General features: G+C 37.1%; 1 pseudogene across 1 annotated transcript in view; it reads left to right on the top strand.

Moving 5' to 3' along the window:
* The first annotated feature begins 1959 nt into the window (after positions 1-1959).
* LOC144006735 (tripartite motif-containing protein 3-like) overlaps positions 1960-16082 on the top strand; it is a 66194-nt pseudogene continuing 52071 nt past the window's right edge. The window contains exons 1-14 of the transcript XR_013279920.1: positions 1960-2130; positions 4340-4469; positions 6029-6139; positions 6296-6447; positions 7244-7526; positions 7601-7699; positions 7768-7920; positions 9343-9727; positions 11687-11791; positions 11867-12034; positions 12123-12291; positions 13296-13337; positions 14615-14685; positions 14762-14902. The product of XR_013279920.1 is annotated as a tripartite motif-containing protein 3-like (transcript). The remainder of the gene's footprint in view (positions 2131-4339; positions 4470-6028; positions 6140-6295; positions 6448-7243; positions 7527-7600; positions 7700-7767; positions 7921-9342; positions 9728-11686; positions 11792-11866; positions 12035-12122; positions 12292-13295; positions 13338-14614; positions 14686-14761; positions 14903-16082) is intronic.

Genomic DNA, 16082 nt, shown 5'->3' with positions numbered 1-16082 from the left:
GGTTTATGACTCGGATAGGGCTGTGCAATTAATCTAAATTCAATTACAATTTCAATTATTACACTCCACAATTACAAAATCAACATAATTAATTAATTAATTAAGAATTTTTTTTTTTAATTGTTGGACTGGTTTAAATGTATATATTTGCACCTTTTTTTAAATTTTAAAATTACTAATCTAGAAAATTTTGTTTCATCCTAAAGGAAATTGCGTAATATAATAAATTCAAATAATTTTATTTGTTAATATATTTTTTTTAACATAAACATTTTCTTCTTTTGTACCAAAAAATAAGTGATTGTCCTAATTGTGATTTCAATTATTACCAAAAATAATCGTGATTAATATTTTTTTCATAATTGAGCAGCCCTAGATTTGGATTGTTGTGGACATGGTTCCGACTTAGTTTTTGTCAGTTTTTGACTTGATTCTTAATTAACTAGACTCTTTTATGACTTAAATAAAGATTAATTGACTTGACTTGACTTGACTTGACTTGACTTAGTTCTTAACTTGGCTCCTTGCTGGTTCTTGACATGGATTTTGACTGATTAAATAAGATTTGTGACTTTTCCACGATTGTTTTCCCTTGGTACAAGCCTTAATTTAGTCTTATACCATTTTTTTTTCTGGTTAGATGTGCTTCTCAACTTTGACCATTTTTTTTAATTAGGCTTTTTACATGGCTATTGACTTGTTTCTTGTCTGTTATTTATTTATTTATTTATTTATTTATTTATCTATCCATTCATTCATTCATTCATTTAAGTCTTGACTTTTTTTTTGGCATGGCTCTTGACTAGTGACTGAACTGTATTTAGCCTGGTTAGATGTGGTTCTTGACTTGGTTTATGACTACATTTACTTGGATTTTGGGCAGTTTTTTTTTTTTTACTAGGTTGTTGATTGAGTGTATACTCGATTTTGAGGTCCTTTCTGACTGATTCTTACTTGTTTCTTAATTTTTGCAAGGAAGCGCTGCTCAAATAATGTGAATAAGACACGTGGAGATTGGTCGCCACCGTCCTGAGGTCACTCCCATTTAGCGTGCTTGTGTGTCAAATCACAGCAGGCGGCCATGAAATCCAGTGGTGGCAGATGTGCACACATTTTGGATTAGATGCTGTACCAAAAAAAAAAAAAAAAAAGTCTCCCGGGATGTCCGCAGTGCAGGAATAGAAGCTGACTGGTTCTTGAAGTGGTTTTTGGTGGGTTTGGTTCTTGGCTTGTTCTTTGACTTGGTTCTAAACTTGATTTCTGACTTGGTTTTTAACTTTGTTCTTGTTTTGGCTTTTGATTGATTCTTGACTTGATTTTTGTTTTTTTTGTTTGCCTTGTTCTTGGTTCTTTAACTGGTTCTTTTTTTTTACTCTGCTGATATAGTTTTTTTTTCACTAGTTATTTATTTATGTATTTATGTGTGTATGTATGTATGTATGTATTTATTTATTTTTTATTATTTGTTTATTTATTATCTTTTTCTTTGACTGATTCTGGACCTTTTTTTTATGATTCTTGTCTCATTTTCGGGGCTTTTACTGTCAGTCATTCTTTCGCCAAACTTATCCTTGTACTTCTTTCTTTCTTTCTTTCTTTCTTTCTTTCTTTCTTTCTTTCTTTCTTTCTTTCTTTCTTTCTTTCTTTCTGTATTTATTTATTCTAATTTCTTACTGATTCCTTAATTGGTTATTGACTATTTCCTGTTGTTGTTGTTGTTGTTGTTTTTTTTTTTTTGACTGGTCTTAACTTTTTTTTTTGACTGGATTTTGATTCATTTTGACTTTTTGTTTATTTTCTGTGAAAGTTTGTTGGCCTTTTTTGACATGCCTCCTGATCTCATTAGCCCACCAACAACAATGAAGACCTTTTCTCCCTAATCAAGGAATTAATGTTTTCTTGCCAGCGTTCTCGGCGCGGCTTGAACTTTTCTCTCTTTTGTTTCAGGTTTTGAGGTGTCCTGGCCGGCGCCCGTGATCACCCTGCGTCGGCCATGGCGAAGAGGGAGTCTGGCGGGGCCGCCAGTCCGGTGGTGCGTCAGATTGACAAGCAGTTTTTGGTGTGCAGCATCTGTCTGGACCACTACCGCAACCCCAAAGTCTTGCCCTGTCTGCATACCTTTTGTGAAAGGTAACACCTCGACAATTTGCATATTCAAAGTGGTTCGTTCCTCAAAGGTTTTTGAGTGTTTTTTTTTTTATGGTTTTTGACAACTTTTTGGGCTGATTCTTGACTTGTTTTTTTTCAACTGTTATTTGACGTTGTTCATTTGATTGATGACATTGTTCTTGTTTTGGTTTAAGCTTTGTTTTTGACCAGTTTTTTTTTTTTTTTTGGTTGTTTCTTCGTAACTTGGTTCTTAATGTGGTTCATGATTTGGTCCCCGGCAGATTCTTGCTACCCCCGCGTTCCTGGATGGTTTTTCAGTTTGTTTTGAACATTTCTTTTTAACTGTTTGTTTGTTTTTGTTTTTGTTTTTACCTTTTTTGTTTTCAATGTGGTTATTGGTTAATTTTTATTTTTACTTGTATTAGACCAATTTTTTTTTGACTGGTTTCCAACTTACTGACTAGTCTTGGTTTATGTCGGTTTTTGCTTGAGTTGTTTGTTTACTCTAACCTATTTTTTTGACTTGTGTTTTGATTTGAAATTTTAACATATCAAGACGAAAGCTCCAATTGTTCACAGTTTAGTGTGGCCCATGGTTGTCCAGAATTAAGCTCATATCCTAATATGGTCATGTTTCCCCTGGTGAATACGGTGTGTGCGTGTGTATAATGTGAATGAGAAGCATTAAAGCGGCGTTAATCCTCCCTTCGAGCGAGCGTGTGCTGTGCAATCGTGCGTCCTGCTGAGGTGAACACATTTTTGGATGTTGGACGTTGGCATGATGCTAATGCTAACTGTGAGCTGTCAAGCGAATGAGGAAACGGGGCAGTGCAGTTTTGTCTGGCAGCAATTGTTTGACTTGCTTTAAAGTGGTTTTGACTGTTTATTGTCTGTTTTTTGACTTGGTTGTTGCTATACTGCAGGTTTGACCTAGTTTTGACATTTTTATTTGGCTTTAACTGTTTTGTATCATTTTTTTACTTGGATTTTGACTGTATATTGTCTCTTTTTGACTTACTTCTTGAGTTCTGAACTTGATTTTTGATATACAGTATTCTTAACTGTTTTTTGTCTGCTTTTTGCTTGGCAGTAAGTTTTTTTGGCTTGGTATGGACTGGCTATTGTCTCTTTTTGTCTTTTTTTTTTTTTTTTTTTACATCAGATTCTTGATTATTTTTTTTAACCATGGTTTTAACTTATATATTTATTTATTTTTACTTTGTCTATAACTATATAATTCCTTTGTGCTATATTGCATTCGTTGGAAAAAAAATCCTGTTTTTCTGACTTTTTTGAGGGGTAGAGCTTTGTTTTTTTTGTACATTTTTGAATTTTCTGTTTTATTAAATATTTGTTCTGTGTTTCGGTATAGTTCTGTTTTATTTTTTTTAATATATTTTCTGTTCATACCAAAAAATATTCTGAACATGGAAAAAATATTCACAAAAACAGAGAAAAAAATTATTCAATAAAACAGAAAATAAATATATATTTTTTTCTTTCTTTAATACTGGTTCTTAAATTTCTTGAGTTTTCGTGCCTTGTTTTCTTTCTGTTTTTTCCACTTACTGTTGTAAAACTTGCTTTCCTTTCTCGCGACCCACATACAATCACAAAAACTCAAATTCCTCACAATTTACCCTCAAAGATGACACCATCTTACAGAGTGTGTGCAAGAAGACACCAAGTAGGGGCCTAACATCAGCATTCTCTCAGCATTAGCCACCTGTTGAGTACGCCCAAAGTTAACCTCATCATGTTGGCCTGAGGGTGTGTGTGTCTGTTTACATGTGCAGCATCTCTGTACAGTGAGTACACCCCCTCACTGGCCTCCCATTTCTGCAGATATTTCATGGGACCACACTGACATAATGACACTTTGACACAAAGATAAATAGTCAGTGTAGCGCTTATGCAACAGTATAAATGTATTATTCCCTCAAAATAATGCAAAAAAAAAAAAAAAAAAAAACCAGCCATTAATAGCTAAACTCCTGCAATTTTATGGCTTAAAAATGTGCAACTTAAAAAGGCGCGTACTACTTTTGAGGTTGACTTAAACAACTTAGTCAATGTTTTTTTCCTCAGCCCTGCTGACTTTCGAGTGTGTTTATGTTGGGGTGCCTTCAAGAACACATTTTCATCTACCCTTCATCCGAGTGAAATGCCACAATGCACAGCAATACTCAGCAGTCTTTCTGTCTGTCTGTCCATTCGTCCGTCCGTCTAGCTGCCTACAGAACTACATTCCTCCCGAGTCTCTGACCCTGTCGTGCCCGGTCTGTCGGCAGACGTCCATCCTGCCAGAGAAAGGCGTGTGCGCTCTGCAGAACAACTTTTTCATCACCAACCTGATGGAGGTTTGTCATTTTGCAGTGATACCTCCCACAGGGTTTATTTCAGGAGCTCATGTAACTTTAGGGGGTTTGTCAGTTTATGTCCCGGAATAGCAGGCTGACATGTGAGGGTCGCAGGCATGCGACACCGGAGCCCTAGTTGACTTAGAGAGAGCCAACACGTCACTTGATGACATTTCAACCTGCAGCAGCAGGCAGGGTGCGATAGCGCCTCCTTCTGGACTGTTTTACTATTGTTTAATAAGAAAATGCAATTAAGTCAAAGGAAATGAATTAAACAATATTTTGTTACTGTAGTGGAGAGACTTGTTGGCAGTTTTATGTAAATAAGAGTAAAATAAATAACCCTATAAAGCCAAATGTATCATATTAAATACAAGACAAATTTTGAGCCCTCTATTTCATGAATATATATATTTTTTTCTTTTAAAATCCTGATGTATATGATCTGACACATGCGTTGCACGGATTATCCATTAGAGGGCAGTATCACCCAGCTAATGGCTTTTCCAGCGACCTTACAAGATCGCCCCAATTGAGAAAGGAGAGACACCTATACTTATTAATAGTGGGAAATAATAATAGGTTTTATATGACCGTTTATTATTATATTTTTGAGTTATAAATATAAAAACTTAAAGCATTGTGACCGGATGTATCAAATATGATACAAATCAAAAGTCATATGTGGAAGTTGATTTAAAAAAATGTTCAAAAGGACCAATAAATACTCTATTTAAAAAGAATCAGGATTTTCTCTCACATGGTTCAGGGTTTATAGGGATAAGGAATTTTCATATTCATTTTTTGCATTTAATTTGATTTAAAAAAATAAATATTTAACCTACGAGCTGTGGCAGAATTTATCATGCAATGCTTGCATTTTAATAAAATATGTATTTATTTTTTTAAAATAACTTCATTTTTTATTCCTGTTTTAAGTTAATGACACCCCCTTTTACATTTAATGTATAGAAAAATTGTAGTGTTGTAGTCATTGTTTTTTTTTTTTTTTGTTTGTTTTTTGCGCAGTGGCAGAATTTCTTTTTTATAATTAAACTGTCAAATATGATGCAATTCTTGTCATTAAATTATTGATACACATTTTTTCATACATTTAATTTTTATTTCTCATGGAGTTCTTGTCCTGTTGTTTTTCTCTAATTAAATTATAAAATACTGTATATAATTCTTGCAATTGATACTAATGTTGTTACAGTTTTGTGTTTTCTTAACTTGATTTTAATTTCACTGCAGCTCTTTTAGTTTAGTTTATTTTCAAATATTTTCTACATTTTATATTGTTTTCATTTTTTATTGTATTTTCTGTATTGTTTTAATTTGATCAAATCCTTGTAGCGTATTTAAATACAATTTTTAATTCTAACTCCTTTATAGTACTTTATTCTATGTACATGATAATTAATGGATTTATTATTAAAAAATTTTATTAACGCAGTCCAGTATTACATTTTTAAAAAATAATTGTACTGTAGTACATACTTACTTTTTCAATCATGAATTTGTTGTTATTTTTTTGACTGCCTACCTTTTGCGTGAAGGTCCTCCAACGAGAATCCGAGTGTTCGAGACCCGAGGCCTGCAGCGTCCTGGAGTCGGTCAGCGCGGCGGCGGCGGGGAAACCACTCAGCTGCCCCAACCACGAGGGGAAGGTGGGTGAGGCGTGGGAGGGAGGGGGCGGGGAAACACCTCGGTGAGCGGTAGTACATTTTGACCGACCAATCGGAAGACAGCTTGCGGGATGAATTTGAATTGTGAGTAGAAAGGTGGGTGTCTATACTGGCCAATTTTTACCCCCACCGCCGCAGGTGATGGAGTTCTACTGCGAGTCGTGCGAGACCGCCATGTGTCTGGAGTGCACGGAAGGCGAACACCGCGAACACGTCACCGTGCCGCTGCGCGACGTCGTGGAGCAGCACAAGGCGGCGCTCAAGACTCAGCTGGACGCCATCCGCAGCAGGTGAACTGACATCGGCTTTTCCAAATCCCGCTTAAAGACTACAATTAGCATTCGAAGTAGAAGTCATCTGTTAAAACTGACACATAAACAATGTAGTCTGAGGTCTGCTAGCTTAATGCTAACATGATGCGGAAGCCTGTAGACGTGCTAATGGACATTAGCATATGGGCCATTACACTGGATTGGTGTCATTTGCTTGATGTAACGTTCTCAAAATTATTATTTATTTTATATTATATTTCTGTCTTTTTTCCCCCCCAACTCTAAATCAGATAAAGCACTAACTACTTTAAATGTGTATTGGCCTGGCTCAAGTAACTTCATTTTTTAATATCCTATAATTAGCAAATGCATGACATTTATGCATGGTGACATAAAGCACATTACAGTGATTAATAAAAATAATAAATAAATACATTGCAATTAAATTAATTAAATTAAAAAATATAATGTAATAGGGATGTGCCTAGATTTTAATTCCCCCACAGTCACAGTCCAATTTTCAGAAAAATAAACAAGTGATTTACTTGTTTATTTTAAATTAAGTTCACTTCAAGTGAACTTAATTTAGGCCTTCCAATTTCCTACAGAGGATGTGAAAGATGTGCACCAGTACAGAAAGACAACAAAAGTGTGACTTTTAACTTTGATGAAACTTGATGTATAGCTGTGATAAGGAGTAGCAAAATATTTAAAAAAATATAACATTTCTAAAGGATTGGTCGATCATATTTCATGGAAAAGTTTGGACAAGCAATGAAAATTCAACAACCGGGTCCTGGGGCGCCCCCCGCAGGTTGCCCCAGCTGACGGCGGCCATCGAGCTGGTGAGCGAGATCTCCCGCCAGCTGAGCGAGCGCAAGAACGAGGCGGTGGCGGAGATAACCGGCACCTTCCAGGAGCTGGAGCGAGCCTTGGAGCACCGCAAGACGGCGCTGGTGGCCGACCTGGAGAACATCTGCGGCGCCAAGCAGAAGGTTCTCCAGGCCCAGCTGGCGGCCCTCCTCCAAGGCAGGGATCACATCCAGAGCAGCTGCAACTTCACCGAGCAAGCGCTGGACCACGGCAGCGCCACCGAGGTAAAGCGGAACCGCCGCGCTCCTTCGGTCAGTCGCTTCCCACAAACGACCACTCTTGTGTGTGTTGCGTTCAGGTCCTGCTGGTCCAGAAGCAAATGAGCGAGCGCATGACGGCGCTGGCGAGACATGACTTCCCGGAGAGACCACATCAGAACGCGCACCTGGACTGTCAGGTAGGTGGCGGCTCTTGCCTGTTCCCAGGAGCTAAATCTTCAGCTGACCTGACTATTTTGGCGTTCAGGTGGAAACTGAAGGCCTGCGCCGGTCCATCCAGAATCTCGGCGTTCTGCTGACCACGTCTGCCGTGGCGCACACCTCGGTGGCCACGGGCGAGGGTCTACGCCACGCCACCACTGGCCAGCACCACACCATCACCGTCACCACCAAAGACAAAGTACTAATATGAAATACTATGTTTTGAAATCCTGACCCTAATTTAAAACCCTACTTTGAAACATTCTGACGGTTGCATCCATCATCTAAAACCGTAATCATAGTCGTAAGTTGTGATTCTACTTTGAAAACCTGATCCTAGCTCTAAACTCTAGTTTGAAACCTAACCCTAGTTTAAAATGTTAATTTGAAATCCTAGTGCTACTTTAAAAACCCTTATTTGAAACTGTATCCTTAATTTCAAACCCTACTTTGAAACCCGAATCATAGTCATGATTATAGTGCCTACCTTGAAACCGTAACCCGAGTTTTAAATACTAACCCTACTTTGCGAATTTTAATTTGAAAACCTAACCTGGTTTTAAACTAACTTTCAAAGTCTAGCCTGAGTTTTAAAATTTGAAACCCCAACCTTAGTTTTTAACCCTTCTTTGACATCCAACAAAAATGTAATCAATACTTTGAAACCCAAACCCTAGTTTAAAGGGATACTTAACTCATTGAACAATTTTAAGCAGTGAAAAGTTAATATTTTGTCCAGAATGAATTTGATAACTTCATTATGTGTACAATTAATACCTTTATAAAGTAATTTATAACATAACATCGAGAGGCGTAGATCAAACTTGACTAGACGAGAAACAACGAGAATGTATCGAGAATCACGAGACGCTAAGCTAATTTGGGCTGTGGAGGTGCACAGAGGAACAGAGGTATAATCCGACAAAAACATACACTTCTCGGTCAGGCTTACAAAGAGCGAATTGATCGGATTGGCTGTGGCTCGGCATGTGGGTAACAGGACTGGAGTTATCTGATTGGCTGTTGACCAGATAAAGAGATTAAAGATTCTTGACATCACATAGCTTCTGACAGCACATAGCGTCTTACCAGTTGAAACTAGATGCTGGTTACATCAGTTCAAAACAGACACTTGGCCTCACGGTCATAACCCAAACATAACCCTTGCATGACCCTAGCCATGACAGTAAGCATTACCCTTGCATGACCCTTATCATGACACTGAGGAAGTAGGTAACGGCCAATCATGGCTCACCTGTTTTCTGGGTTTGGTCAGTAAACTGAGCCATGATTGTCAGCACAGGTGATGTCATCATCAGTCAACAGCAAGGAGAAAAAATACTTTTTCAAGGTATTAATTGTACATGAAAAATAATGAAGTTACCACATTAATTATAGACAAAATATTAACTTTTTATTGCTGAAAATGCCTCAATGAGTAAGTTAAAAACCCAAATTTGAAACCTTAACCCAATTTTTTAACCCTACTTTGAAACCTTAACCTTTGTTTAAAAAAGCTAATTTGAAACCCTACTTTGAAACCCAAGTTTACGTAAAACCCTACTTGTGGTTGCGTCCAATTGACATCATCTTGTCCAACAAATCACTCCACCACCCCCAGGACGGCGAGCTGGTGAGGACGGGCAACGCGCTTTTGAAAGCCGAGATCACGTCGGCGGCGGATGGCGGCCGCGCCGCCCACGCCGAGGTGACGGACAACAAGAACGGCACGTACGAGGTGGGCTACACGCTGCGCGGCGAGGGCGAGTACTCCTTGGCGCTCAGCCTGTACGGGCAGCCCGTGCGCGGCAGCCCCTTCCGCCTGCGCGCTGTCAAGCCCTGCGAAGTGCCGCCCTCGCCCGACGACGTCAAGCGCCGCGTCAAGTCGCCCAGCGCCGCCGCCGCCGGACACGTCCGCCAGAAAGCGCTCAGGCGGCCGTCTAGCATGCACAGCGCCGCGAAGAAGAAGGAGAACCCCATTGAGGATGAGCTCATCTATAGAGTTGGTAAGGCGCCCCAATTCATTTCATCTGGAAGTTGCAATTTGACAAGAATCGGATCTGAATTTACATTAAGAGGAAGTCAACCTTAAACATGTCTATACAATAATATGTTATATGTGACCTCACTTAATCTAAACATGACATTCTGATTATATTATCCATCTCAGGGAGTGGCCATTTTGCCACTTGCTGTCAACTGAACACAACATCACAGTTGCTCAGGGCTCAGGCAATGACCAATCACAGCTCAACTGTTTTCTGAAGCTGCGCTGTGATTGGTTGTGATTGTTACCTGAGACCTGAGCAACTGTGATGTCATTTTCACTCGACAACATGTGGCAAAATGGCAACCTTGTGAGATGGATAAAAACTGCTTGATTTTGCTGCTTAAATTTTTTTTTGAGGGGTTGACTTCCTCTTTAAAGAGTAAAAAATAATAATAAAATGAAATAATTCAATCTATATGTATTGTATTTATGTTCAAACTGAGGACTCTGGTTCGAGTCCAGGCTTCGGCCTTCCTGGGTGGAGTTTGCATGTTCTCCCCGTGCCCGCGTGGGTCTTTTCCGGGTACTCCGGTCTCCTCCCACATTCCAAAGACATGCATGACAGGTTAATTGGGTGCTCCAAATTGTCCCTACGTGTGCTTGTGAGTGTGGACGGTTGTTCGTCTCTGTGTGCCCTGCGATTGGCTGGCAACCAGTCCAGGGTGTCCCCCGCCTACTGCCCAAAGCCAGCTGAGGTAGGCTCCAGCACCCCCCGCGACCCTTGTGAGGAGTATGCGGTCAAGAAAATGGATGGATGGATGTTCAAATTTTATAGGAATAAATTCAATTCTGTAGAGTTTTCCAGGAATCAATTCATAATTGTACATGACAAATTTTAATTCCACAATAATGTTTTCATTTGACATTTTACGTAGTTTAAATGTTACTTGTTTTAATTGTAAATTTATCTTCAAGTTACATATATGTATGGATTTTTTTTTTTTTTTTTTTTACAAGAATAGAGTTGTAATTGTATGTTTAAAAAGGGTGAAATATTACCTGACTGTACAACCAAAAGTCACAATGTTCTGTAAAATGTTGCACTTTTGGAAGAAAACGTTGTGAAAAGGTTGCTTTTCACGAGCAAAGAAAACTTTCAGTTCCATGAGAAAGAATTATAATTCCAGTAGGGTGGGAAAAAAATATTCTGGGAAAAAACCCCCCATTAAAAGTCTTTTCATTTGAAAAGAATAAAATCATAACTTTATGCGAGATATTTTTCACTTTACAAAAACAAAGTCTTGATTGTACACAAGAAAGTCACAATTTTACAAGAATAAAGTCTTCATTTTATATTCAAGTTTCAATTTTACAGGAATGAAGTCATAATGTTTTAAAAAAGTCACAAATTTCCATAAGATGTCGCACTTTTGGAAGAAAATCACAGGACTCAAAAATGCCATAATCTTGCAAGTAAAGTTTTCAATTTTCCGAGAAAGAATTGTAATATAACAAGAAAAATATGTCCTCATGATATTGTGAAAAAAAAATAAAATTCTACTTTATAACAAAGAGTTTTCATTTTAAAAGAATAGTCTTAATTTTGCCTTACAAATTTGAAATTTAAGGTGAAATATCATTAATCTATATAATGTATAATACATTTAATACCTTATATTGTCACCCTCTTAAAATAATTGCCTCTATCATTTTTTTTCATTTTTTTTAAATCATCTCCTCATGATGCAAATGGTTACATTTTTTTTTGCTTCCTAAAAAAATCTGAAAAAAAACGACTTAAGCAATTATTTTGAGAAGGCGTCTATATAATTTCCTATATCTCTATACATTCTAATACATTATGATATTATTCATTTTTAGATGATGTTACATGTATGTATCTGTGACCTTTATTGGTGTATGACTGTTTAATTAATTAATTAATAAATTTATTAATAATGTGGTCTGTGTCCAGGATCGCGCGGAGCGCGAGCGAGGCGAGTTCACCAACCTGCAGGGCATCTCGGCGTCCGCCAACGGCCGAGTAGTCGTGGCCGACAGCAACAATCAGTGCATCCAGGTCAACCTCGCTCACCTTCATCCTCCTCCTCCTCCTCCTCCTCCTCCTCATGACACCGAATCATTTTCCACACAGATCTTCTCCAACGACGGCCAGTTCAAGATGCGCTTCGGCGTCCGAGGCCGCTCGCCGGGACAACTGCAGCGGCCGACCGGCGTCGGCGTGGACTCCAACGGAGACATCGTGGTGGCAGATTACGACAATCGCTGGGTCAGCATCTTCTCCGCCGACGGAAAGTTTAAGGTGACGAGGCGGACATCGCGAAAATATGAAAAAGGGCCCAGTGTCGTGCGATCAAACGCAAAATGGGCTCGTTGTTGTGGCGGCGCAGAACAAGATCGGCTCGGGCCGTCTGATGGGTCCGAAGGGCGTGGCCGTGGACAAGAACGGACACATCATCACGGTGGACAACAAGGCCTGCTGCGTCTTCATCTTCCAGGCCAACGGCAAGCTAGTCACCAAGTTCGGAGGACGCGGCGTCTCGGACAGACAATTTGCAGGTCACTGCTTGCCTCCGCCGCACACACAATAAGTTAGAAGATCAAGGAGCAGAACATCTTTCAACATTATTTGGACAGGAAGTAATAAATGCACTGGCACGAAAGTCCAAATAAGATCAAAAGTAATACTGTACAAAGTTGGAATCAAATTTAAAAAAAAAATCTTATAATGTTGCAGTTTTACAAGAATAAAGTTTGAATTCTACGTAAAAAGTTATTTAACAAAATAGTCGTAATTTTTTTCATTTTACAAAAATTAAGTTGCCATTTTTTCGTTGTAGTGTTATAGTAATCTTTAATTTTACAGAAATAAATTCATAATTTTTCTTGATTTAAAGAATAATTGTCCTGATTTTATAGAAAAAGGTTTTAATTTTACAAAAATAAAGTCATAACTACACGTTTAAAAAAAAAAGGTGGCGTATTACGGGGCCAAGGTGTGTTATGAAAGAAAAGTCGCAATGTTATGGAAAAACTTTAATGTTGAAATATTGTGAAAAAAATGTTTCAATTTTAACAAGGGAAAAAATGTCATAGTATTATGTGGAAAAAAATAATTACACAAAGAAAAATAAAATTACGTGGAATATGTCGACAAGTCACGTAAAAGTTCAAATGTTGCGTTCATAATTGTAGGAAAAAAGTCATATATAAAGTCATATGTAAAAAAAAAATAGTTATACTTAAAAAAAACATAATTGTATAAGAAAAATGTTAAATTTACATTTTTTAGTAAAATGAATAGTGTTTTAATTTACGAATACCTTTAAGAAAAAGACAAAATTATCGGTAGAAAAAAAAAAATGGAATCTGAAAAGAAACACCAATTTTTAGAAAAATACACTCTGAGTTCCAAATAAAGACATAAGTACAGAACGTGTTATATAAAAAAGTAAAAGTTGTACTTTGTGAAAGGCGTGCTTTGTCATCCGTCATTTGTTCGCTTCTCTTATGTTGTTTTCTTTTGTGTTTGTGTTTTGCACTTTTTGTTTTCCACTCAGCAGACAAACTGCTTCCAAACGTAAATAAGTCGGGCTCGGTGTTCAGTAAGTACTTTTGCTGTCCGACTTTGCACTTCCTCTTCCTCCCTGTTGACTCCCCTCAACGTCGTCACTTCCTGTCGCGCGTGATGATCAGTGTGTCGTGCTCCAAACTAACCACTAGAGGGGCCTGTTACTCCCCGTGCTAGTGCATGACAAGTCCAGCAAGTTTCCACCAAGCGCTCGTCAGATAAGAGAATACATCTTTATCAGAAAAATGTCATTAATTCAGGTATAATGTAAAAGTAGTGCTTAGGCTCTATCTTGTGGCATTAGTGCTTTGCCGCCTTCTTGTTGCCTCCTTGTCAAAATATTGTCACAAATGTCTGAAATGTATAATAAAGTTGATAAAGGAAATTTGGTGAGAATTGCTAATCATGAAAGTGTTCTAACTTACGGAAAAAAGTTTTGTCATTTTACAGGTGAAAAATAATTTTCTAAGATCTAAGTTGCAATTAGAAATAACTTAAAATCATGTGGGGGAAAAAGTAGTCATTGAAATGGTCAAAGTCATTTGTAATTTTCTGAAAAAAAAAAATAATTTTTATGAAAATAAAGTCATAGTAATATGAGCAAAAAAAATCAAGAGTAAAAATCTGTAGAAAAAAAAGTTCAGATTTTCATTTTCTAGGAGAAAATTTTCAAGTAAAAGGTTGAAATGCCCCCCCCCCCGACCCGACCTCGGATAAGCGGAAGAAGATGGATGGATGGATGGAGGTTGAAATGGGATCTAAAATGAGTCTTAAAATCTTGACACATTTTTTTTTTCTCCCCCAAAAATAAAGTTCAATTGTTACAAGAAACACTCAAATTGAATTCAACAAGAATGATGTTGTAAAATAAGAAAAAGTTATTTTTTTAATGAGCATATTTTGTGACAATGAAGAATACTTTATTGAATAACTTTCAAATTGTCCAACTACAAATGAAAACCAGTATTTAGAAAAACGTAGCATTTACAAGATAAACGTCAGAATCGTAATTGATAAACGGAGAAAAAAGAAAATTCCATAAAAAAGAAATTATTTGACGAAAATAAAGTTTGAATTATATCTGAATGAAGTAGGAGAACATTTGAACGTGCGAGAATTGCTCTTCGTGAAAGTCTGATAATTCACAAGAAGTTTGAAAGTTGACATTTTCCACATCAAAAATGTCATTCTTACGAGACGGCAAAGCGCAATGCTTGGTGGAAAGTGGACTTTTGCTCGTTCTAAGCCAATGGGAGACGTTCGCCCAAGCGTTGTCTTGAGCTCAATTTGTGCGCTGTTCCTCCCTGGCAGGTCCTCACTTCGTGGCCGTCAACAACAGGAACGAAATCGTCGTCACCGACTTCCACAACCACTCGGTCAAGGTACGATACGAGCCCGCCCGTTTCCGTTAACCGGGCCGACCCGTTTGCCACTGGCTCCACTTCCTGTCGCCTGCAGGTTTACAGCGCCGACGGCGAATTCCTCTTCAAGTTCGGCTCTCACGGCGAAGGCAATGGACAATTCAACGCGCCCACCGGCGTCGCCGTGGACGCCAACGGCAACATCATCGTTGCCGACTGGGGGAACAGCAGGATACAGGTCGCCAAAAGCAAAATAATGAACTCATTCTTGGCCATTGACTGCTGAGAGACATCAAAATTCCTTTTGAATGGGCTGAAAACTTGGCAGTCAATGATTTCATTCAATTAATTCAAAGTTGTAAAACCATTAATTTTTTTATTAAAACGACCATGTAAGGCGTTTTTTTTTGTTTTTTTTTGTTTTTTATGACCATGTATAGTAAAACAAAACAAAACAAAACAAAAACGACCATGTATAGCAAGGTTTTTTTTTTTTATGACCGTTTTTTTTTTTTAAACGACCATGTACAGCATAGTAAGCGTTTGTTTTTTTCAAAACAACCATGTATAGTAATGCCTTTTATTTTTTATTTTTTTAAATGACCGTGTATAGTAAGGCTTGTTTTTTTGTTTTTTTTTCCAAAACAACCATGTATAGTAATGCCTTTTATTTTTTATTTTTTTAAATGACCGTGTATAGTAAGGCTTGTTTTTTTGTTTTTTTTTCCAAAACAACCATGTATAATAGGGCGTTTTTAAACGACCATGTATAGTAAGGCGTTTTTTTTATTTGTTTACGACCATGTATAGTAAAGCATTTTTTTTTTTAAACGACCATGTATAGTAAAGCATTTTTTTTTTTTAGCGACCATGTACAGCATAGTAAGCTTTTTTTTTTTTTTTTTTCAAAACAACCTGTATAGTAAGGCCTTTCATTTTTTATTTTTTAAACGACCATGTATAGTAAAGCATTTTTTTAAACGACCATGTATAGTAAGGTGTTTTTTTTTTTTTGTTTTTGTTTTTTTTTTTTTTCAAAACAACCATTAAGGCATTTAAAAAAAAAAACTTTTATGACAATGTATAGTAAAGTTTTTTTTTTATTATTTTTTAAATGACCATGTATAGTAATGCATTTATTTATTTATTTTTTTAACGACCATGTATAGTAAGGCGTTTGTTTTTTTTAGATAACCCAGTCTTTAAAAAAGAAAAGAAAAAAAAACGGAAAAAAAACGACCATGTATAGCAAGGCTTTTTTTTTTTTTTAATGACCAGGCGTTTTTTTTTTTTTTTTTTTTTTTTTTTTTTTTTTTTTATGACCATGTATAGTAAAACATTTTTTTTAACGACCATGTATAGTAAAGCGGTTTTTTTTAGATAACCCGGAGTCTTTAAAAATACAAAAAAACAAAAAA

Source organism: Festucalex cinctus, chromosome 18 (genome assembly GCF_051991245.1).
Source record: "Festucalex cinctus isolate MCC-2025b chromosome 18, RoL_Fcin_1.0, whole genome shotgun sequence".
Lineage (NCBI taxonomy): Eukaryota > Metazoa > Chordata > Actinopteri > Syngnathiformes > Syngnathidae > Festucalex > Festucalex cinctus.
Note: the sequence above shows the minus strand (reverse complement) of the source record. Positions and strands in the feature narration are given on the sequence as shown.